The 25,351-nt window shown below is 41.5% G+C and overlaps 1 protein-coding gene across 1 annotated transcript in view; it reads right to left on the bottom strand.

Annotated features, from left to right (window-relative positions):
• Positions 1-7,963: 7,963 nt before the first annotated feature.
• Positions 7,964-25,351, bottom strand: part of LOC114263228 (putative disease resistance protein At5g63020) — a 55,061-nt gene continuing 37,673 nt past the window's right edge. The window contains exon 5 of the mRNA XM_082883898.1: positions 7,964-8,143. The gene's annotated coding sequence lies outside the window, so the exon portion shown is untranslated. The remainder of the gene's footprint in view (positions 8,144-25,351) is intronic.

The raw sequence follows: 25,351 nt of genomic DNA on the forward strand, positions 1-25,351 counted from the left end.
AGGGTACATAGCAATCTGGTGGTACCCTCTGTACGCATCTAAAAAACTCATCCTTTCATGTCCCGAGGTGGCGTCTACCAGTTGGTCGATTTTGGGTAGAGGAAAGCTGTCTTTTGGGCAAGCCTTGTTGAGGCTGGTAAAATCTACACAAACCCTCCACTTGTCATTCTTCTTTTTTACTACTACTGTGTTGGACAGCCATGTCGGGTACTGAACTTCTCGGATGGCCCTGGCTTCAAGGAGTCTGTCTACCTCCTCTTCCACTGCTTCGACGTGCAATAACGTCAGCCTTCTGGCTCGTTAAATCACTGGTTTTGCCGATCTGTCGACGTTCAGACTGTGGCAAGTGACCTCGGGGTCAATGCCAGGCATTTCATAGGGTGTCCAGGCGAACGCCTCTATGTTTGCCCTTAAAAAATCTTCCAGTTCCTTTTCCTCTTCTCTGGCTAAGCCAGAGCCGAGAAGAAAAAATCGTTCTTCGTCGCCCTCCTGGACGAGGATTTTCTTTAGCGCCTCTTCGCTTTTCTCGGCTGGTTCTTTCCCAACATCTTCCAGGACTTCTATGTCCTCATCTTCAACTTCTGCTTTCTTTGGCTCCCGTATACTACAGGTGGACTTTATTGCTGCCATGGAGCAATTTTTGGCTTGTAGTTGGTCCCCTCTGACTTCTTCAATCCCATGCTCTGTTGGGAACCGGAGTAGTTGATGCAACGTCGAGGGAACTGCCCCCATTGCATGCAACCACGGTCTTCCAAGGATGATGTTGTATGGTGAGGGTGTGTCAATGACCAGGAATTCTGTCTTGATCTTCTTAGTGCCGGCTTGTACCTCCAAGCTTGTTGCACCCAGTGGCCATGTCGGCGTTCCGTTAAAGCCGACCATCGGGCCGCTGGATTGCTCTAGGTCATCGGGGTGAAGTCCTAGCTCTTTGTAACATCTGACGTACATGATATCACAGGAGCTGCCTTGGTCTATTAGGATGCGTTTTACTTGGCACTCCCCAACCTGGAGGGATACTACCAAGGCATCATTATGCGGATGTTGGACCAATTCTAGGTCGGCTTCGGTAAAGGCTATCATTGGCCCTTGGTATTCTTCTGGCCGATGTCTCTTGTCCCCAACTTGGTAGATATGCTGTAAATGTCTTACCCTCTGGGTTTCTCCTCTGACTTCGTTTTCGTTGACCCTTGAGTGGATCACATTGACCACCCTTGGTTCTCCTGCCTGTGGTAGCTGTGCTGGGGGAGGGGGTGCTGCTGGTGCTTGAGGCAACCTTGCCTGTTCTTCCCTTGTTCTGGCCTCATCGACCAGGTCCCTCAGGAGGCCTTGCCTTACTAGGTCCTCCAAGTGTGCTTTTAAGGCTCTGCAACCTTGAGTTGGATGCCCTTCTTCATTGTGGTAGGCGCAACGTCTGCCGACGTTTCTTCCCATGTATTCCCCTGGTGCTCTTTCCGGAACCCTGAAATATGGTTGATTTCGAATCCGATCCAAGATTTTATGGATTGGGATCCGGAATACCGTGGTTACCGCCTGTTTATTTCTTAATTCTATTTCTTGCCTGGTGGGTCCATTGTTGACTCGGCCTCGCTTTGGCGAGCCGTTTCCCTTTTCTTGCTTCACCTCTTTGTTTCCCGACGTATCTTCCTCGGCCCTGGAGTATTTCTCAATTCTTGCCATGAGTTCTTCCATGCTTTTTGGCAATGTTTTTGCCAAAGACTTTCGTAGTGGGCAGTCATCTTTCAGGCCGTTCTTGAAGGATACGACTGCTACTTCCTGGTTGCATTCAGGTATTCGGTTGAACACCTCGTAGTACCTCTTCGCATAGGCCCTGAGGCCTTCTTCTTTGGTGATTCGTAGAGCCATCAAAGCATCAACCCTCAGGGGTTGCAGCTTGTTGGTCACGAATCTGGCCACAAACATCTCGGCCAAGCCTTCTCATGTCTTTATACTTCCTTTTGGTAACTTGTGGAACCAATCAGATGCAATTTCCCCAAAGGACGAGGGGAATACTTTGCAGAGCAACGGCTCATTTCCGCTATATAGTGCCATTGAATTTAGGTACAACCTAACATGAAAGTTCGGATCTGATTTACCGTCATAGATTTGAAACCTCGGCATACTGAATCTTTTGGGTGGTTCAAATTTGTCCAGTTCCGCCGAGAAGGCTGTCTTTGGTTTCACTGGGGAGTTTACCTCGGCTTCTCCATTCTGTTGCCTCCTCTTGAGGTAGTCCCTTAGGTCTTCCTTGCTCCTCCCTGGAGCTCGGCTGTCTCTGGATTTTAATCTTTTTGGCACACTGCTTTCGGCCTCGAGGTGGGTCCGTTTGGGTCTTTCTTCATGGGTTGTGTCAAAGTGGAGTATTTGCCCCTGAACATGTCGATGTTCTTTGGGGTCTGGATTCTTCATGTGTTGCGTCCTTCGGGACTCTTCTTGCCTCGGCTTTTCTCGCCCGACTTCCCTGGAAGGCCGGTGAGAGTGCCTTCCGCTCCTGGTATGCTGAGGAACCTCGGGGATTGTTTTTCTTCCGCCCTTTTGGGTATTGGTCGCTGGTATCGGCGTATCTTGCAGCGGGTATGGTGGCTGCATTACATTATTTTGCATCATGAAGTTAACGACTGACTGAAGGTCTGCCAACTTGTCCGCCAATTCTTTTACTTCCTCATCCCTTCGTAGGCACCTGTCCCTCCATGTCCGGAGGTTATCTTCATTGTAGTACGTTCCTTGGTTTGTTCTTTTTGACGTGTCGCCTTCCAGGTTTACGTCGTTTTCCCTGTGGCCCTGGCCACGGGCTTCTGAATTGTGGTTGTCTCCTTCAATGTCGAGGCCAATTGGTCTGCCACTCCCAGTGGGAGCGTCATCCCCAATATTTTCCTGTTGTCCGTTAGTGGCCATCTATTCTTCCTTCGTTCCCACAGACGGCGCCAAATTGTGTGGGTAAAAATCTGACCACACTGCCCGTTTAGTGATCAGCAGCAAAGCACCGGCAGAATAGATGGCTCCAACAACCTGTAACAGAAAGGAAAAGCTCCGGCGGTGGTTCTTCCACCCGGGGGCACTCCGACGCTCAAGTCAGTATGTTTCTCAAGGATAATCAAGTATTAAACTTGTTGGACCATTTTAATATCTTATATTTATTTATTGGTTTATCTTTTTCATTAATGGGGTTTTATTACTTTGGTAACCTCTTGGTCATAAATAGAGGTTTAATAGAATTTATGAACTTGGTTAATGGTCATTATTTTTGGTGTAACTGTAAGGTCCTTATAGCCTATATATATAGTCTACTCTTTTCTATCTATAGAGATAAGCTATTTTCTATACAAGAGAGATTACTAGCAAAGAAGGGTGTTTTATTAGTGGAGCTTTGGGTTCACCATCTTGTGCAAAGTTGGCCTGAACCATACGACAAGTGGTCGGGCTGTTGTATCCTGGAGGGGACAAGTCATAGTATTGTGACTGCTGCATCGGTATTTGGATTCTTCCTACCGCAGTGGGCTTGATCTCCTTAAAGAAAACGAGATATCCGTGCCTCAGCCTGATCTATTTGTATCTCATTTTCTTTGCATCATTTATCAATAATATTGTTTAGTTTCTGGTATTTTCTCCAACAATTTTAAGGAGATCAAACATGGAACAAGTACCAGAAAAAACCAATGATGGAATTGGAGATCTCAACAAACCTTTCAAGTTCAAAGGAGTTCATTTTAAGAGGTGGAAAGGAAAAGTTCTTTTTTTACCTTAGCCTTTTGAAAGTTGCATATGTTCTTACAGAAAAGAATCCGAACAAAATCCCAACCGAGGAGATGAATGATGAAGACTATGAGGCACATGAAGCAAAAGTGGCTTCCTATAATACAGATAAGTATAAACGTCGCCTTTATCTCTTAAATTTACTTGCTGATTAATTTTATGATTATTACTATGACACCACTTACACTTTGTCTTCTATTAATTTATGGCATGCTCGCTTGTGTCATATAAATAGTAAATATGTGGGAATCATGAGTAGTTTAGAATTAATTCCTAAAGTGACAAAAAATTTTGAGAAATGTGAAGTTTGCAGTAAAGCAAAAATTACCAAGAGGCCTCATAAAAGTGTTGAAAAAATACCGAATTGCTAGAATTATTTCATACTGATTTGTGTGAGTTTGAAGGAATTTTAACTCGGAGTGGTAACCGATATTTTATCACTTTTATTGATGATTTTTCAAAATATACAAACGTATATTTATTAAAAAATAAAAGTGATGCTTTTGAGAAATTTAAAGAATTCCTTCTTGAAGTGGAAAATCAATTCGGTAAAAAGATTAAAAGAATTAGAAGTGATAGAGGCCGGGAGTATGAATCTCTAGGATTCAACTCTTTTGTTCAGTCATTGGGAATTATTCATGAGACTACTCCACCATATTCACCTTCATCAAATGGCGTAGCTGAAAGAAAAAATAGAACGTTAATTGACTTGACGAATGCTATGCTTATTGATTCAGGTGCTCCCTCAAATTTTTGGGGTGAGGCTATTTTGACAGCTTGCCATGTGATAAATAGAGTGCCACACAAAAAGACTAAAATTGTCCCTTATGAGTTGTGGCGAGGGCATAAACCAAATTTAGGTTATTTGAGGGTTTGGGGTTGTTTAGCTTTTGTGAGGCTTGCAGATCCTAAACGACCTAAATTGGGTGAACGAGCTACCACTTGTGCTTTTCTTGGATATGCGTTGCATAGTACAGCTTATAGATTTTTTGATATGGAAAATAATATTATTTTTGAATCAGGTGATGCTATTTTTCATAAAAATAAATTTCCTTTCAAATCTAGAAATAGTGGGGGTCAAATAATATCTGAAAATATTTTATCTATGCCTAGCTCTTCTACTCCTTCTCAAGTTTTTCAAGAAAAAGAAAATTTTCAAATTCAACCAAGAAGAAGTAAACGAGCTAGAGTTGAAAAAGATTTTGGCCCTGACTATTATCTTTACAATGTGGAAGAAATTCCTCATACGGTACAAGAAGCTTTATTATCACCTGATGCTATTTTCTGGAGAGAGGCTGTAAATGATGAGATAGACTCACTACTTTCAAATAAAACATGGAAGTTAGTGGATTTACCTCCAGGTTGTAAAACTATTGGATGTAAATGGGTCCTTCGTAAAAAACTTAAACCGGATGGAACTATTGATAAATATAAAGCGAGGCTTGTCGCTAAAGGTTTTAAGCAACAAGTTGATCTTGATTTCTTTGATATTTTTTCTCCGGTTACTAGAGTAACATCCATTAGACTGTTGATTGCAGTGGCTGCAATTCATGATTTAAAAATTCATCAAATGGATGTAAAAACAGCATTTTTAAATGGAGATCTAGATGAGGAGATTTACATGGACCAACCTGAAGGCTTTGTGGAGCCTGGCCAAGAAAGCAAAGTGTGTAAGCTAACTAAATCCCTTTATGGTTTAAAACAAGCTCCTAAACAGTGGCATGAGAAATTTGATTCCTGCATGCTTGAGAATGGCTATAAGACTAATGAATGTGATAAGTGCATATATTATAAAACTTGTGAGAATGCACATGTGATTATTAGTCTATATGTGGATGATCTACTTATCTTTGGCTCTAATTTGCATATTATAAATGAGACTAAAAATATGCTTAATAGCCACTTTGATATGAAAGATCTTGGTGAAGCTAATTTTATTTTGGGAATTAAAATTACCAAGACTGAGGATGGCATTTTTCTTGATCAGTCGCATTATGTTGAGAAAATGTTAAAGAAATATAATTTTCTAGACTGTAAACATGTTGCTACTCCTTTTGATGCAAGCATACACTTATCTGTTGTAACAAATGAAAAAGAAGTGATTAATCAAAAGGAATATGCTAGTATGATTGGTAGTTTGAGATATGCTATTGACTGTACTAGACCTGACATTGCATATGCTGTTGGAGTACTTAGCAGGTTTACTAGCAAACCAAGTCGAGATCATTGGCTAGCCATGGGAAGAATTATGAGATATTTATTTGGAACAAAAAAATTATGGTTTGTTTTATAACAAGTATCCTGCGGTACTTGAGGGATATAGTGATGCCGATTGGAACACTTTGTCAGGTGATTCTCTCTCTACCTCGGGTTTTATTTTTACCTTGGGTGGTGGTGCTATATGTTGGAAGTCTAAAAAACAGACGATAATTGCTAATTCTACAATGGAAGCTGAGCTTATAGCGTTAGCTTCAGCATGTGAGGAAGCGAATTGGTTGAGAGATTTGTTACATGAAATTCCTTTTTGGGAAAAACCAATTCCTCCTGTGTTAATTCGTTGTGATAGCACTGCTGCTATTGGTAGAGTGAACAATCATTTTTATAATGGTAAATCCAGACCTATTAGAAGGAAACACAGTAATGTGAGATCCTTTTTGAGTAATGGCATCATAACTGTGAATTATGTAAGATCTTGTGATAATCTTGCGGATCCGTTAACCAAGGCCTTGGCGAGAGATAGGGTCTGGAATACATCGAGGGGGATGGGTTTGAAGCCTATAAAATCAAAAACCATGTATGAGGATACCCAACCTAGGGACCAGAGATCCTGTAACTAGGTTCAATGGGAAGAATGAATCATATGGTGGTTGTAAAAATGCACTCTTTAATATTTTGTTATCCATCCCTATGATGTAAGTGCATTTGTCCTGTAATGTTGGAGGGTTGAGTTTTTATACTCTTAATGAAATTCTGTAGCTCTTGTTGAGTGGGGTGTGTAAATTACAGGAACATCCTTGACAGATTTCACCTATGTGAGCATGAAAGTGGGGCCGCTTTCTATGAGAACTAGGCTTATTCTCAAATATGCTCATGAAAACTGGGATTAGCACAAGGCCGTAATGTGCTGGCTATTAAAGCTCATGTCAACACCTGGACTATTATGTGTGAGCAGTAATACTTTATTTCCCCTAAGCAGTCATAGTTCAAGTCTGAGACCACTACTGACTCTGGAGTAGAGGTTGCTGTTTCACTAATGAAGGTTCAATGCAGAGCACACCTTCATGATGCATATTAGTCTATCTTTGTTTGGTAATCTCTTTTATCCTTGTTGATATTAAAATGAGTGGGGGATTGTTGGACCATTTTAATATCTTATATTTATTTATTGGTTTATCTTTTTCATTAATGGGGTTTTATTACTTTGGTAACCTCTTGGTCATAAATAGAGGTTTAATAGAATTTATGAACTTGGTTAATGGTCATTATTTTTGGTGTAACTGTAAGGTCCTTATAGCCTATATATATAGTCTACTCTTTTCTATCTATAGAGATAAGCTATTTTCTATACAAGAGAGATTACTAGCAAAGAAGGGTGTTTTATTAGTGGAGCTTTGGGTTCACCATCTTGTGCAGAGTTGGCCTGAACCATACGACAAGTGGTCGGGCTGTTGTATCCTGGAGGGGACAAGTCATAGTATTGTGACTGCTGCATCGGTATTTGGATTCTTCCTACCGCAGTGGGCTTGATCTCCTTAAAGAAAACGAGATATCCGTGCCTCAGCCTGATCTATTTGTATCTCATTTTCTTTGCATCATTTATCAATAATATTGTTTAGTTTCTGGTATTTTCTCCAACAAAACTGAATACTCAAAGTATGAATTACATACCTTAGACCCACGGGGGTGCCTCTCTTTTATAATATACTTAATCCAAGTCCAACTAGAAATATGACTTCTGTGTACCCCAATCTTAGTACTTACTCTGGACTCTTTAGGAGATAGAGATAAACTCCCTAAGAGGTTTATCCTTATCTTAATTAAGTCCCCTCTTTGCTTCAGGACTCTTGTCCCTTATCTTCGGATTCCGACATCTTCGGAGATGACCTCGGCTTCTCCGAGATTACCTCGGCTTAACTACCAGGGCACGTGGCACCTCGGCTGACACGTCGGCGTCACCATGCCACGTGTTGGTATTCAGAAAATATGTCCCCACAACTACTATTGCTTTCAATTCAAAGCAATAGTCTATACGTAGATCTCGGAGACGCGGTAGGATCCAAAAGGATTCATTCTCTTCTTGTTGGATTGGGAGTTTTAATTGTTTGTCCCCTATTATCCCTAATATGTTTTCTACAAATTCGATTGTCAAGTCCTCCAAGGCAGGGAATGCCACCTGCAAAATTTAATAGATCAAACTCACTTTTTTTTCAAAAAAAAATTTAGGTATACAAAAGTATATTTGAATTTTCTAACCCGAACAACGAGATGAATCTATTATTTGGTATCATTATGATGCTGCATTTTCATGAATGCTATCAAAGTTGTAATCATCACTTCAAATATATGTTAACATAATTGTGTCTTTTTACCAAGTTTCTTGATTCATGTGCTACTATCAGTATGAATATCTCCATTATAATTTCCATAAATTTGGTAGACAAATATTTAATATATTTCATTTTTTAAATTCCTCAACTCATATATAGGGTGGGTTTGCGATTGCCTTTTTTTAATTATTTTTTTAATTCATAACAAATAATTTTTTGACTTTTAATTTTTGTAACCAAAATTAATTTTTTTAAAGTCTCCAAATGCCCACTTATTAGTCATAGAGAAACAACCTCATTATAATTTTGGGATTGGAAAGGGTTGTTCAATATGAAGTAGAAAATTAGTCTCGTTTGTAAACATACTATTTTAATAATTTTTTGATTTTTTACAAAAAATTATACAAAAAAGGTAGAGAGTGTAATGTGACAACTTATAGTAACTTTTTAGTTTTTTTTGACTAAAATCTAAGATATACTCTATCTATATCAAATTGTTTGTTTGTTTATTTTTTTACAATTGTGTACCTTAATCGAGTAAATAATATATTTTTATAAATTCAAATTTTTTTCACAAATTAAAATAAATCAATTAATTCATGTAGATAAAGTTTTCAAAATCATTGAAAAAAATAAGAAAATATAGACTATTTTTTGAGACGTTTGAAATTGTGAAAATAGAACAATTTAAAACTAGGGGAGTAACAAAAAAAATGTGTGAATAACATTAAGAGGAAAAACATCTTAGTTACTCTTAGTTAATTTTGCGTTAGACAATTTTTTTATTTATTTATTTTTTTTAATTTTGAGTCTCTAATAGTGGCTTAGTTAGGTTTATTTTATTTTATTTTATATTTTGTCAATTGATAAAAGATTAATTACAAATATGAAAATAATTGCATCAATTTGAACAATTTTAATTTATTTTATTTTATATTTTGCCAATTGATCAATTTGAACAATTATAATCCAACAACTCAACTCAACAAATTACATCAATTTGTTTGGGAACCTTAATTTTTAGCTAAAACTATAACCTATCAAATCATTTTCTCCACTTCACGACATGTCCTTTTATAAAAAAATTAATTCTCAAACACTTAACAAATACCACTAAAAAAAACCCAAAAGCAAGAAAGTAAGAAACAACTTAAGCCCAACAAATACCACAGTAAAAAGCCCATAATGGAAACAATAAATAACAATATAGTGATGGAGAGATAATCAATCTGTCTTTGGTAAAAATTAACACTCTTAGCTTTCCAGACCAGAGTAAAAATTTTATTTTGTACTTCAATATACTTTAATTGACGATTTATTATCGGAAGTGTAATATATTAAGTCTTGTGCTTCCCCAATCTTAAAAAAAAACCTCCCTAATTAGAGTAAAAATTTAGTGTAACAGTGATACTGATGACGTGGTATCACCAACAAATAAATTTGCATTATGTGAAGGGTCAACTCAACAATTACCTTGCCACATATACAGAGAGGGTAAAAGATAAGAAATAATTAGTTGTTGATACCAATGACATGGTATCACCCTTATATTCAAATTTTTTCTCCCCATATAGAATTATAAAAAAATGATCAATTCAAACTGGTCTGGTTAATTACACTACAATATATAAGAGTTTTAGAGACCAAATTTTTTTGTCTCTAAAAGTGAAAATTTTGTTGTAAAAGACATTTAGGGACTAATTTCTATCGTCGTGAGGATAGTCGCTAATAAATAGACTTTTAGGACAAAATAATTTGATTTCAAAATGGTTTATTATTTCAGACAAAAAAAAAATTGGTCCTAAAAGGATAATAATTCATCAATGTCCAATTTTCGTTACTAAAAATATAATGACAACACTTTTCGCAACAAAAATATTTGATTCCCAAAAAATAATCTTGTCTCTAAATTTTGATTTCTAAAACCTTAATTTTCTGTAGTGTTGGGCTTAATTAATTACCCCTTAATTATTTTACAAACACTAAGACGTGTAGTCGACTGAAATTGAGTTATAAGTTCAAAATTGTGTTTTATTCTTACTAATGTAAGATTGTTGGCTAGATAGTCTAACAATTTTTGTTATTTGATTTTTCGCGTAAAATTATACATTTTATACAATTCCTTTACTTTTAGCATAAGATTCATGCATATACAATGGAATATTAATTAATTATCACACTCACACACCCTCTAATTTGCAATTAAGCAAGTCCAGTGGCACAAAATTAATAAACAAACCAATAATTTTTTTTTTCTCAAATTTAATTTCAAAGGATACAAAATGATATGAACGAATCATTTACAGACTTCTTTCTCTTTTTCTTTTTCTTTTTAAAATTAATTTGCATTTGATGTTGTATTTTTGGATAAGAAGAAGATTCTTGGTTTAGTTCTTGAGGAAACCTATTAAACTGTAATCACAATAATTACAATATAGTATTCGAACTCTTCGCTCATGCTATAAATTGGCCTTTGAAAGAAAAGAACAATTTTGTATGAGAGGGTTCAGGAAAGTTGTTGGAAAATTCGAAGATTTTCGAAGATCCTTGAAGAAAAATTTAAATTCTCTAGAAAATGATGAGAGGCTTAGATTCTTCAATAATCTCAACTAAGAACACAAAAGCAAAGAGATGATGGAGATAAGAGATTGGGTAAAGAAGAAGACAAAATAGTTAGAGAGAGAATAATGGCAAGGCTCTCCCATGGATCTCTCACTTTCACTCTCATGGTTGATAATAGAGAAGGAAAATGAGTTCTTTTCCAAGAGTTTTCTCTCAAAAATTCATCCCTTATAAAGCTATAAGTGGGTGCTATTTATAGGCACCTCATGATGTAGGATGGAACCCATGTGCAAGGCACATGAGAAATATTCACTCTAACCACCTTGTCCGATGAAGTGACCTCTCCGAGGATGATAAAAACCCCGAAGAGAAGATCAACCTCTCGGCGAACCCTTCATCTTAGCCACACCTAACCAATCATCCCCAATCATCCTAACGGGTCAGGGGTAGTTCAAGAGAATGCCCTGCTGCAAATATTGCCGAGTCTCAGGGACCCCCTAGATTGTGCCACCTTGACGCAGGTATAAGCTAGTTTAATCGAAGAGTGAATTTATCTCCACTCACCGTCCTCAAGATCGGGTCCTTTGTTCAGACTCCATTACGCCCATGGTTCTGATACGTAGATCCCTGAAAGCTCCGAGTCCGCAAGTGTTCTGGGACTCATTAATGGAGCGACTTCTAGATTGCATCCGAATCCGTTCGAAGTCAAGTGCTTCAGATGTCTAGGTTCGTGGATCTGAACCATTTCGAATCCGAGCTCAAATAGGTCTCTAGATTCGTGGTTCCGAACCCTTTCAAGACTAAGCCAATATCTCGAAGAATGGATCTCCTCCGAGAGTTCCATCTCTTTTGAAAGTAACGGTTAACCTTCTGGAACGGCCGTATGATCTAGGCCTCCTCAGATAGGCTTGTTGGACTCTCTTTAGAAATATCTACTTGATGAATCTTTCTCGGCTCAATTTGTTGGCTTTCTCGTGGGCCCATTCAATGGATTTCACTTGGGCTCATTTGGCAATAATTTCTCCGGACCCATTAATTTTAGGCATTTCGATTAGACTTCGACTAGGCCCAATTAATTAGTGGGCTTAAGTTAACCCCTCTTACATTTTCCCTTTGCATGTATGGGAAATTTTAAATTTTCTAGACATGCATATTGTTACTGCTTCAGCTATGCTTCGTTTCATTTCCTCGGGTATGTGTTATTAGGCTCTTTTGAAATCTTAAAAAAATTGTTTAGAATTTCACCATTCCGACCTCGTAGTCACATCCAAAACGGTCCGTTTAGTTAGCATCAATCTTCGCTGCATTTTCGGGAGCCTTACTGAAATACTTTCCCAAGAGGTGGGCCATACCATAATTATCTAAAAAATTTGGGGTCAAATTACAATTTTCAAAATATCAAGGAATATTCTGTCAATATCAAGAAATATTTACCTGCATCATGCTGCGTCAACCATATGTTATTTTTTTACCAAATAAATATTTAAACACTTGGCTTTAGTGAAATATGTAAGTGTTATGCCCTAAATATACGGGATAATTTCTTATGTATTGCCTGGCCCAAACAACTACTCCTCATTGTTTTGATTCTATATTTTTTTCAAACCCTTAGGGTATGTTCAGTAACGTTTACGTTTTCAGTTTATATCTACAAAAATTTTGTAAACTGCTTTTTGTTTATTTTTTTTATTTTTAGAAAAACATAAACTACAAACGCGTTTGGTAATTGACAAAATGTTTTAAAAAATTTAAAAATATAAAAAAGAGTGAGAAATGGCAAGTGGCGCCGGAAGACGGTGGTGGAAAGTGGTGATGGTGGATGGTGGGTAACTGGTGGTGGTAACTGGTGGCGGGTGGGTGGTGGTGGTGGGTGGGTGGGTGACTGTGGCGGGTGGTGGGTGGTAGCGAGTGGGTGGGTGACTGTGGCGGGTGGTGGGTGGTAGCGAGTGGGTGGTGGTGGTGGTGGTGGCGGGTGGTGATGGCAGGCGGATGGCGGATGGCGGGTGGTGGCGGGTGGTTGCGGGTAGGTGGTGGGTGACGGTGGGTGGGTGACGGTGGCGGGTGGTGGATGGTAACGGTGGTGGTGGCGGGTAGTGGTGGCAGGTGGGTGGCGGGTGATAGTGGGTGGTGGCGGGTGGGTGATGGTGGGTGGATAGGTGACGGTGGCGCGTGGTGGGTAGTAACGAGTGAGTGGTGGTGGTAGTGGTGGCGAGTGGTGGTGGCAGGTGGGTGGCGGATGGCGGGTAGTGACGGGTAGGTGGCGGCTGGTGGTGGTGGTGCGTGGGTGGGTGACGGTGGCAGTTGGTAGGTGGTAACGAGTGGGTGGTGGTGGTGGTGGGTGGTGGTGGCAAGTGGGTGGCGGGTGGGTGGTGGGTGATGGTGGTGATAGTGGGTGGTGGTGGCGAGTGGTTGTAGATGGCTGGTGGTGGTGGGTGGCTAGTGGTGGATGGTGGTGGCAGGTGGGTGATGAGTGGTGGTGGCAAGTAGGTGGCGGGTGGTGGTGGCGGCGGCGGCGGGTGGTGGATGGTGGTGGCAGGTGGGTGGTGAGTGGTGGTGAGTGGGTGGTAAGTGGTGGTGGTGGATAGGTGGTGAGTGGTGGTGGCAGGTGGTGGCAGAGGGTAGGTGGTGGTGGCGAAAGACAGTGGTGGAAAATAATGGCGGGTGGTGACTAGTGTTGGGTGATAAAAAAAAAAAAACTCAAAACTCAAAACAGAAACACATTTTTTATGTTTTCATTTTTTGGCCAAATTTATAAACTGAGACCACTGATTTATAAATCAAAAATTTTATTAAATAAATTTTTATTTAAATTTTAAAAATTTTTATAAATATAAATAGATAACAAAAAAACGTAAGTGTTACTATTTGAGTCTTCGATCCAAACTTTTTTCCTTCAAGTCAAAGAAAATTAACCAACAGAAGGGCTCACATTTTCTCTCTCCAAGAAATTGAAGACCCATTTATTTATGCATATATATATATATATATATATATATATATATATATATATCTATCTATCTATACTATTATAAAGTGAACAGGAACTTTGGTGTCCTGAAGCTTTAAGCTTTACTGGTGTCTTGAAGCTCTACTCTCCTCATGCCATGTGGCAGTATTTTTTATTTAAAAAAAAAAAGTTAAACAAAGAGATGGGCAAGGCTTGAACCCATGACCATGGGTTTAAATATAAGGACTCATACCACTTAAGCTAAATACATATTATAATGTTAATTTCATTATTATTTTTTCTTATTCCTACTAATTGCACACACATCGTGTGTGCCACCCACTAGTATATATATAAATGTGCACGTAGAATAATTGAGAGATCACAGAACCGTACACCTTTTTTTTTTTTTTTTTTTTTCAAGCCAAGGACAAAAACCCTTGTCCTTATCCTTATTCTAGCAGAGTGAGAGCATGAACCCATTTCTTTGCTTTCTTTTTGTTTAAACTCCATTTTTCCTCCACTGTGAGTTGAGGAAACAGTGACCCAGAATTAAAATTCCTCCTCAACGAACCAAAGCCTTCTTTTTCTTCTGCAACAACAGAAGGCCCACCATTGAATATTGAACGCTCAACGAACCAAAGCCTTCTTTTGCTTCTGCAACAACGGAAGGCCCACCATTGAATATTGAACGGCCACCATATATATATATATATATATATCCTTACGAGGACCATAAATTTTTGACCCAGTCTCTTTTTGCCAAACCCTATTCTCAGCCTTCTCTCTCTAAAACAGAGACCAACTCAGGCTACTTTTTTTTTTCTTTAACAAATCAGAGGCTAATGCTGTGGAGTCCGGATTCTCGGCCTCCCTTCTCGGCGGCCGTCCCAGTAGCCCCCCAAAACGACGTCATTTTGGGGTTTTTTTGATTTTTTTTTTTTTTTCTTTCTTCTTCCTTATTCGTTCGAACAAACCAGAGGGGAGGGGAGGGAAGAAGAGAGAGAGGGGGAGGGGAGGGGAGCCGCCGATGGGCCGGACTGGAGGGGGCCATAATCACCGGGGGAGGAGGAGGAGGAGGCGGGCCGGAGGCGGAAGCGAGGCGACGATCGGACGGCTGGACGACCTGCGACGGCGGAGGCGAGGCGAGGCGAGGCGGAGGCGAGGCGAGGCGAGGCGGAGGCGAGGCGAGGCGAGGCGAGGCGGAGGCGAGGCGAGGCGACGATCGGACGACCTGCGACGGCGACCCTCCCCTCCCCTTCCTCTCTCTCTTCTTCCCCTCCCTTCCCCTCCCCTCCCTTCTGCTCTGGTTCTGCGAAGAAGGAAGAAGAAAGAGAGAAAGCCAGAACGAAGAAGAAGAAAAGAAAAAAAAAATTCAAAAACCCCCAAAACGACGTCGTTTTGGGGGGCTGTCGGGTAGGGCCGCTGGGTAGGGCTGCCGAGGATCCGGATTCAATGCGGTGCTCTCCTTCTTCAACAAACCAGAGGCTCTATCCTACGTTGAAGACCATCGCCACTTACATGTCGTCCGTCGTCGCAGCTCCAAGCAACGCCACTAACCTGTCCCAGCTCCAAACATTGCGAACGTCACGACCCAGATCCAGACATTCAGGAGCTCGCTGACCAGCACCGACGCCAACTCCTCAGCGACGTCACTGCCGCTCCTTCGACTGCCGAGCTCGACCATTGTTGGCCTCTCTGTTGTAACTTCGCCATCGATCCCGACTGCTTAGAGCCGACCACACCGTCGCCCATTCAACGTGACATGTGTGGTTGCCAACTCCTCTGCGACACCACTGCTGCCTCCGGCTTCGGATTGTCCAACGCCGACTACGCATGTTGCCCGTTCAACGCGACAGGCATTGCCTTGCCCAGCGCCATTTAGCTCATCACCAGTCCTCCATCTCAGCTTATCAATACTCTTCGGAGTTCCGAACCCCCAAATCTTGGTCTTGATTTCACACCCACTGAAATTCATCGCCATTGGTTCTGGCCGTAATTAATCAACACCAACCACGCCGCCGACTTAGCGCGGTGCTGGTTTGCCCAGCTCTCTCTTGCTAATTTCAGTTTGTGTTGATTTAAACCCTTCATTGATTAGCTTCATTTTCCTTTGTTGCTTGTAAATCTGTGGGTAAGTATATATATATATATTTTAAAAATTTTGGACGAAGTTTTTTTTTTTTTTTTGTGGTGAAAACCCACTTTAGAATCTTGTGAAAACCCATTCCAGAACCTCTTTTAAAAACCCATTGATGCTGAATTTGATATCTGTTGTGGGCTTCGCTTAAATATATATGAGTTTTGGGGTTGAAATTTGATTTCCTGATCTTGAGATAACCACCACTCTTGTTGAATTTTATTTTTGTAAGAAATCTTGAGCTATGAATCTTGACTTGGAAGAGATATTCTTGCAATTTGTATCATAATATGTTGAATCTCGCTCACAAATAGGAAATATAATCTTCAAATAAAAATATTTTGAATCTCGAGTCCTGAAATTTGTTACCGAGCTTACTCTGTCCAGAGTTGTATAAACTAAGTCTTTAATTGTGAATATTGTAATTCGAGAGAACATGACCAACTTGAATCTTGTATACTCAAAAAATGAATTCTTGTACGAAATTCGTGATCTCGGGGCCTTCAGAACCCGCTGTAGACAAGCCCGCGGGGGACCTCGCTACAGCTCGGACTCGACTTTGTAGTCACGGTTCTAAGTCTGAACCAAAGAGTCCAAATCCGGCAAATCGTTTTGAGAAAAACATATTTTTGAAAGAAGTGCCAAACATGGACTGCTTTGCCAGATACAGAGTCGCCACCTAAATATTTTTTAATGGGAAATTTAGGAAACCCTGACTCGGTGCCAAAGGCCACGTGTCCGTCATCACCAAAGTTGCCTCGGCTCGGGAACTTGGGTACGATTGGGGAAGGTCACTTCGTGAGCACCCCCGCTCGCCCGGTCAAAGACCGGCCTCTACTAACCATGATATCAATTTTTGAAAACATTGTATGTTCTTATTCCGGTTATTAGCCTAGGTTACTATGTGATGCACACAGCATATAAGTATAGACTGGGTCGCCCGAATTGGAACAAAACATTTCATGCTTGTTTATTTGAAAATGGTTTGATGGTGCTACCCGCAGGTAGGCTAAGACGTGGATTTGCCACCCTCAGGTGGGCTTAGAAAAGATGGTTTTGCCACTATCTAGTGGGCTTAAAACACACATTTGATGAATTATTCCAATTCAAATAACCCAACCTTCACCCACAGGCATTCAGGCAGTTATATCACATTAGCAATTAGCCTCATGGTAAGCATGCTATTCATGGCAGTCACTCACACGCATGCAAGGATGCTAAAGCATAAAACTCACCGAGTACTCCAAGCTAAAAAAGAAGTTTATTAGAAATCATGCATGATCCTAAATATACAGAAATGCCTAATGCAACACATGCAAAATGCAACTATAGCAGGCTCGGCTATTCTAAACATGGCATATGAGATGCTACAACTATCATGTATTCAATTTTAGAATTGAAAAATACAATGCAGTTAGTATGATGCGCCGAGCCCGGTGCATGCAATACAGATGAATGATGCAAATATGCTGTCATACTGTATGCTAATTTAAACATGCCCTAATCTAACCATCAAAAGAGGATAAATAAAAGGGAGAAAGACGTGGGGTTGGAAGACATACAACACACACACGCACACTTATTACAGTTGTGCCCTCGCGCAGAGGGTCCGAATAAATATACAGTCCCGAATAAAAGAATATTACAGTCCAAAATATTACAGTCCGAATAATGTACAAATTCCTAATTAATTAACAAATTAACTAAGAAAGCTGTAAAACTGGCGTGCAAGCCAGGGACTGCCTTGCTTCTGATGGATGATGCATGTCCGGGTTGTCTTGCGCGGAAATCCACCGGAATGCCCCAATTAGCCTCTGTTTACACCTTTTCTTGAAATGCGTGCCAAGCCCCAAAAAGTTGCTGATTCTTCGTTTTGCTGCAACAGAGAGCAGGAAAGGGGCATAACAATGTATTTGCATAGATATATGCATGCTTCGATCCTCGTGCCACCAATCACGCATGTCGATGCATGATGGCCGAGGAGTCGAAATGCACAACTCAATATAGGATGAATGCACATGAAACTACAGCTAAAACCTAACTCCATCATGGATAATCCGGAGTGTCGGTGACTGGGGAATTGAGACACATTCCGTCACTCGGAGTACGAAATGCACCTCGTTTCCCATGCCCGGGCTAACTCCTATTCCGAACATGATGCAATATGCACGATATGCATGAAATGCGACTAAGATACAATCCTAACATACACCATGCTATGAAAATGATATGTCTCGAAATGCGTGCACACGGGCACGCAAACCGAGAAAATGACAGAATGCAATCTAAGATACAACCTAGTATGCACTATGCTATGAAAATGAGATGCCTCGAAGTGCGTGCACACGGACACGCAAACTGAGAAAATGACAGAATGCAATCTAAGATACAACCTAGTATGCACAATGCTATGAAAATGAGATGCCTCGAAGTGCGTGCACACGGACACGCAAACTGAGAAAATGACAGAATGCAATCTAAGATACAACCTAGTATGCACAATGCTATGAAAATGAGGTGCCTCGAAATGCGTGCACACGGGCACGCAAACCGAGGCAATGGCAAAATGTGATGAAATGACATGGAAACATGATATGGGCTTATACCAACATGAGTGAGCCTCAGCCACACTCACATAGGATGTCGGCGGATAAAAATGAAATGCCTCGAAATGCGTGCACACGGGCACGCAAACCGAGGTAATGACAAAATACAATGAAATGACATGAAAATGACAAATGGGCTTATACCAACATGAGTGAGCCTCAGCCACACTCACATAGGATGCCGGCGGATAAAAATAAAGTGCCTCGAAATGCGTGCACACGGGCACGCAAACCGAGGCAATGATAAAATGTGATGAAATGACATGGAAATGACAAATAGGCTTATACCAACATGAGTGAGCCTCAGCCACACTCACATAGGATGCCGGCGGATAAAAATGAAGTGCCTCGAAATGCGTGCACACGGGCACGCAAACCGAGGCAATGATAAAATGTGATGAAATGACATGAAAATGACAAATGGGCTTATACCAACATGAGTGAGCCTCAGCCGCACTCACATAGGATGCCGGTGGATGAAAATGATGTGCCTCGAAATGCGTGCACACGGGCATGCAAATCGAGGCAATGATAAAATGTGATGCAACATGGCAAAAATGATATGCAAGCATGCTAATGGAATTTCAGCACTAAAATATGGGGGAAAACAGTCCCGAAATGAGGCGAAATGACATGAAATGCAAGGAAATGTCCCGAAATGCGAATTTAGGCACCCAAAATGGCCTATAGCTATGCTAAACATGCACAATATGGACATGCAATGCAAAGACAGAAGCTAGACAGTCCCAAAAGATGCACTTTCACAGTTATAAACATGGCCAAACAGCAAGCATAGGTAGGGGAAAAATAGCATGCAAGAAAAGGGGCCAAAAGAGAGGTAATGAAGCAAGTGGTATAAGCAAAACCCAAACTGAAAAATTTCCTTCTACAACACTGAAGAGGGACCAAAAATATGAATATTTACAGTATATGGCAGCCTCAAAATCAATATACAAATATGATAGAAATGTGAGGCAAAATAAGGCTCAAAAATGGCTATAACATGAAGTATACAAAATAATCATAAAACAGAAAAAAAGTGTTAATGAAACATGAAGTATAGGCCAAAATAAGGCCACTTTCAGTTCGGACCAAGGTCCAAAAACAGAAGCAAAGAGGGCTGCCAATTTATGCAAAAAATAGGGCCAAATAAGGGATATAACTACAAGTGACACATGGAAGCACCAAACAATGTTGAGCCCTTCTCCAATGTTGACGAGGGGCTCAAAATAAGCCTAATGTCAGTTTACAACATGCTCGAAAATAAATTACTCATAGGCCAAAAATAGCATGCAAAATTATGACATACAAGAGGATCAATGAAGCAAGTGTATTATGGAGGGCTCAAACAGGGTTGAGCCCTTAATGAGAAGTGAAGATGAGCTCAAAAGATGACCCTTTTCAGTTAGGGCCGGAGCTTGAAACCAAAAAGAAGTGGGGCTTAGAAATAGATCAAGAAAAAGGGTCAAAAGGGTAAAAGTGTTACTTACCCTTGAAGATTCAAACTTTTGTTGCTTCTTGGATGGATTTGCAGCTTCTTTAGCCTTCAAGAATCCTTCCTTGTTGCTGGAAATGAGATTGTGGTGGTAGAGCTTGGTGGTGTAGAAGGAATGATGGTTAGGGGCTTAGGGTTTTTTGAAGAATTGAGAAGGAAGAAGATGGAGTTGAGTATGGAGACTTGAAGAACAATTTTTCTAACCCTTGTAAGTGAAGCCACCAGCTGGTTATAAGGGTTCAAAAGGGGGTGTAAAGGTGGGGGAAAAGGAGGGTAAAACTCCCCCACAAAATATCCCCCGGATACAGATAATATCTGGGGGATATTGCCCCACAGCTGTAAAGTGCACAGTACGAGGAACACGGCCGGCCTCTCACTTTTGTTGGAGGTGGCCGGCCGGCCACACCTCCTAGCCGGCCGGCTAGGGGTCAAAAGGGTCAATGTGATTTTCTGGCCGGCCAGCTACTGGAGAGGTACCCCTATGTGTGTATAACACAACCAAGTGGTTAGAAGTCCGAGAAAGTGGGTCTAAGGGGTTCAACATTGGCTCGGAAAGAGGGGGTCAAAAGGGTCAAGTTGAATTACTGGCCGGCCATGAACTTTTAGGGGCCTCCCAAGTGTGTACATCACAGATATGTGGTTCAAAGTTCAAGAAAAGGGGCCCAAGGGGTTCAACATTAGCCCGGAAGAAAGGGGTCAAAAGGGTCAGGTAACCTTAATGGCCGGCCACCAACTTTTAGTGGCCTCCCAAGTGTGTAGATCACAGATATGTGGTTGAAAGTTGGCAACACTAGCTCCAAGGTATTCAACATTAGCCCGGAAGTGCGAAAAACGGGCGCCGGGAGGCTCCGGAAGAGAGATAACTGGTTGTTGCAACAATTGCTGGCCTCCCACCCTTCAGTGACCTTCCTAGTGATAAAACAGAGGTACCTGCCAAAAATGAACGAAAACCGTTGCAAAACATGTTCCGGGGCCAAAACACGCAGTTCGGGGTCCCGAAAATGGGCTGTTAAGCACCGAAAATGGTATTCGACCTCGAAGTGGGTTTCTCAGACCCCGGTGTCCCTCAAAAGGGATTAAATAGGATGTATTCCAAAAATTAGAGCAATAGGAGATGGTTAAGCGGTCCCGAACCGAGGCACACGGCCAACGGTCCCGAAAACCGGGAACCGGACTCTGAAATGGGCAAAATGGCCTACGGCCACCAAATGTAGCCTACGGACATTGAGAGATAGTCTACAGGACCTCTCCCTCCCCTCAGGAAAAGAAACAGAGAAAATCGAGTCTGGTTCGCAAACCGAGACAAGGCACAGAAGAAGGTCCGGAAGTCCGGAGGCAGGGCTCACGGCCGCAACTCGGAAACTTCTGAACGAGCACATTATGCAACATCACCAAGCGCTCAATCGGTGACGTCTGAGTCTCAAGGTCGGTCAAAAATGGGGTGTCTACACCCGCACTAATAAGAGTAAGGGCTATCATTCGGAGGTCTGAATGAGAGCAAAACTGTCCCTCAAGAGTCTGAAAGTAGCATACACCCTACTTCGGCAAGAAAAATCCCTCTGGAAGGCAACCAAGTCTACCAAGCTTACACCAACAGAAGTAAAGATTGTCTCTCGAAAGTCCGAACAAAAGCAAGGTTGTCCCTCAGAAGTTCGAGCGGAAATAAGGCTCTCCTTCAGAAGTCCGAGCGGAAACAAGGTTGTCCCTCGAAAGTCCAAGTGAATGCGCACTTTTACTTCGGCAGCTAATGGAAGCAAAGGCTATCCCCTAGGAGTTCGAGTAGGAGTCCACTCTACTTTGAAAAGAAAGATCCTCGGAGCTCGTATTGATGAAAGCAAAGGCTGTTCTTCGGACCCGTACTAATGAGAGCAAGAGTTGTCCTTCGGCAGTTCAAATGGAAGCAAGGTTGTCCCTCAGGAGTTTGAATAGTAGCACACACCCTACTTTGGCAAGAAGATCCTTTCTGATAGGCCACTGAGTCTCGAAGGCTGTTCTTCGAAAGTCTGAGTGGAAGAACACACTCTACTTCAGTAAGAAAGATCCTTGACACTCTTTAAAAGTCTGAGTGGAAGAACACACTCTACTTTAGCAAGAAAGATCCTTGAGGCTCGCACTGATAAAAGCGAGGTCTGTTCTTCAAAATTCTAAGTGGGAGCACACACTCTACTTCAACAAGAAAGATCCTTGAAGCTCGCACTGATAGAAACGAGATTTATTCCTTGGAAAGCAAGGGTTGTCCCTTGGAAGTCCCAGTGGAAGCATACTCTTTTCTTTGGCAATCAATGGAAGCAAATACTATCCCTCGAAGCTCGCACTGACAGAAACGAGATCTGTTTTTCGAAAGTCTGAGTGGGAGCACACACTCTATACTTCAGCAAGAATGATCTTCGAAGCCTGCATTGATGGAAGCAATGGCTCCTCTTCGGAGGTCAGAGTGGGAGTACACTTCTACTATATCAAGAAAGGTCCCTTTAGGTTGGTAACTGAGTTTGCTATTCCTCTTTCTTCTTTGAAGAGCAACAAAAATTGAAAAATGTCTCAAGCAACATAGCACAATGAAGATATACAATATAGAGAAAACAAACTTCTAATGGAGATATACAATATGGAGCAAATAAATTTCTTCATAACATAAGAAAGATAAAACTTCTTAGATAATGCAGTAAATATAAATTGTAAATGTCATAGATAGACTTCAGAATGTTGACATTTGCCCCTAGAGTCGTAAGGTCATTTGGAAAGCTTTCACCAGCAGCTCGGGCTGTGGCCGTCATACACCATCATAACCACGTCTTCTAAGATATCATGGGGCCCTTGTTCTTTGAACTCTAGCTCATATGCTTCGACTTTCTTTCCAAAGATCTTCTTAAGTGTCTGACACTTTTCTGTAGGATATCCTAGTGATCGGTGGAAAACACAATAATTAGGACCCTCGCGGTCCTTCTTCGCCTAAAGCTCTTCAATACGAGGCAACTTCAGTTTTCCGTCTGCCACCCATTCTTTAACAAAGGCCTTCACCTCCTCAACACTACACGGAAAAGGAGTGTCATCTTCACAGTTTTTCCTCTTCTGACCTCTGAATTCCTCCCCCTGCGACTTTCGTGTAGAAGACACGGAAGCCGCAATGACAGAAGGTCTGCGGGACGACTTGAAGCTGGTTTTATAATTAGTCTCGAACCCGATCTCCTGAGATTGAGGTACATTGATGTTCTGAGATGCTTCAATTAGTGCCGAGAAATTGGGTAGCATGTGATTAACAAGAAGCATCTTATACCCGTTCAATGCCCCCTTAACACAGATTTGGACCAAGTAGCTTTCCTCTACAGCCTCATGACAGTCCACGGCTTTGTCTTGGAACCTCTTTACATATTCGAGAATGTCTTCACCCTCTTGTTGCTTTTCCTTTCATAGGGTAAGTGCGGTTACCTTCTCAGTCGCTTGAAAGAATTTGGTGTGGAATTTGTTGACCATCTCCTCCCAACTCCGAACAGAGTTTGGAGTTAAGTTAACGTATCGACTATATGCTCGGTCGGTGAGGGACTTGGAGAATTCTCTTATTCGGAGGACATGATTTGAACCATGAATCCCCAAAGTCTCAATGAACCGAACAACATGTTCTCGAGCGTTTCCTTGTTTGCCATCGAATTTGATCAACTTCGGCACTATGTATCCCTCCGGGTATGGATAACTCAACATCTCGATAGGATATGGTGGCTTGACATCCAGATTGGGCAAAGAGGGTAAAGTCTTCTTGTCCCGTTCGAGATCGAACATGGCTTGCACATCGACGAGAGTGAGAAATTGTTGAGGGAGAGAACTTGATAGTGGTGTTCCTAGAACTTGGCTTGTAGACCCGAAGACTGAACTTGGAGCGACTTGGCCATTTGGGTGTTGAGAATTCATCATCAGTGAAGACACATAATGATATTGGCCATTGGCACCTATGGACATGCCATTTAGTGATGGGACGTTGCATTGGGGTCCCATAAAGTTCATTGCATGCCACTATTATACTGGGTTGGACTTGCAAACTTGGCGTTGGAGCCAAAGAAGACCCACTCGGTACATGAGTAGAATTTATAATCGGTGGAACAAAATTAGGCATGGATAGAGCACCATTTTGTATAGAAATTTCTGTAGGCCTTCCTTGAACTTCCACAGCCGTTGGAACACCATTCATCGCGCCGGAAACTCCTCCAACCACCGCTGGACCATGGCTCGATCCTCCAGGTGCGTGATTTTGCACTCCATGGGCCGCAAGTTGGCCATGACTTGTTCCTTCTAGCACTTGACTTTGCACACCATTTTGTACAACTTCAGAGAGAATTTGGGGTGGATCTTGATGGTTTTGACCATTCCCAACATTACCATGAAGTTGTTGATGCTTGTCGGTGCCAACTTGACCTCCATTTGTTGTTGGTGGTACGAAATTCAAACTCATCACCAACATGGTGTGGGTGAGATTTTGAAGGGTCATGAGAATCTCTTGTTGAGTGTGTTGGAGTCCTTGAATGGCTTCAAGGATGAGAGGTGTGTCTTGAACTTGAGTCCTCTCATCACCACCGTTGGAAGAGCCTTGTTGATGAACTTCTTCTTCTCTCACCATCTTCACCGAAGTTGTGTAGATTCTAGATCTCGCTGAGACTATTAACCAATCCATCTCCCCAGTGAAGTCGCCAAATGTATGAGAGGGTTCAGGAAAGTTGTTAGAAAATTCGAAGATCTTCGAAGATCCTTGAAGAAAAATTCGAATTCTTTAGAAGATGATGAAAAACATAGATTCTTCAATAGTCTCAACTAAGAACACAAAACCAAAGAGATGATGGAGGTAAGAGATTGGGTGAAGAAGAAGGCAAAATAGTTGGAGAGAGAATAATGGTAAGGCTCTCCCATGGATCTCCTACTTTCACTCTCAAGGTTGATAATGGGAAAGGGAAATTAGTTCTTTCCCAAGAGTTTTCTCTCCAAAATCCATCCCTTGTAAAGCTATGGGTGGGTGCTATTTATAGGCACCTCATGATGTAGGATGGAGCCCATGTGCAAGGCACATGGGAAATATTCTTTCTAACCACTTTGTCCGAAGAGGTGACCTCTCCGAAGATGAGAAAGACCTCGAAGAGGAGATCAATCTTTCGGTGAACCCTTCTTCTTAACCACACCTAACCAATGATCCCCAATCATCCTAAGGGATCAGGGGTAGTCCCAGAGGACGTCCTACCGCATAAGGGTCAGGGTTAGTTCAAGAGAACGCCCTACCGCAAATATTGCCGAGTCTCAGGGACCCCCTAGATCGTGCCACCTCGA

The sequence above is a fragment of the Camellia sinensis genome, chromosome 8 (genome assembly GCF_055761805.1).
Source record: "Camellia sinensis isolate YWXY chromosome 8, ASM5576180v1, whole genome shotgun sequence".
NCBI lineage: Eukaryota > Viridiplantae > Streptophyta > Magnoliopsida > Ericales > Theaceae > Camellia > Camellia sinensis.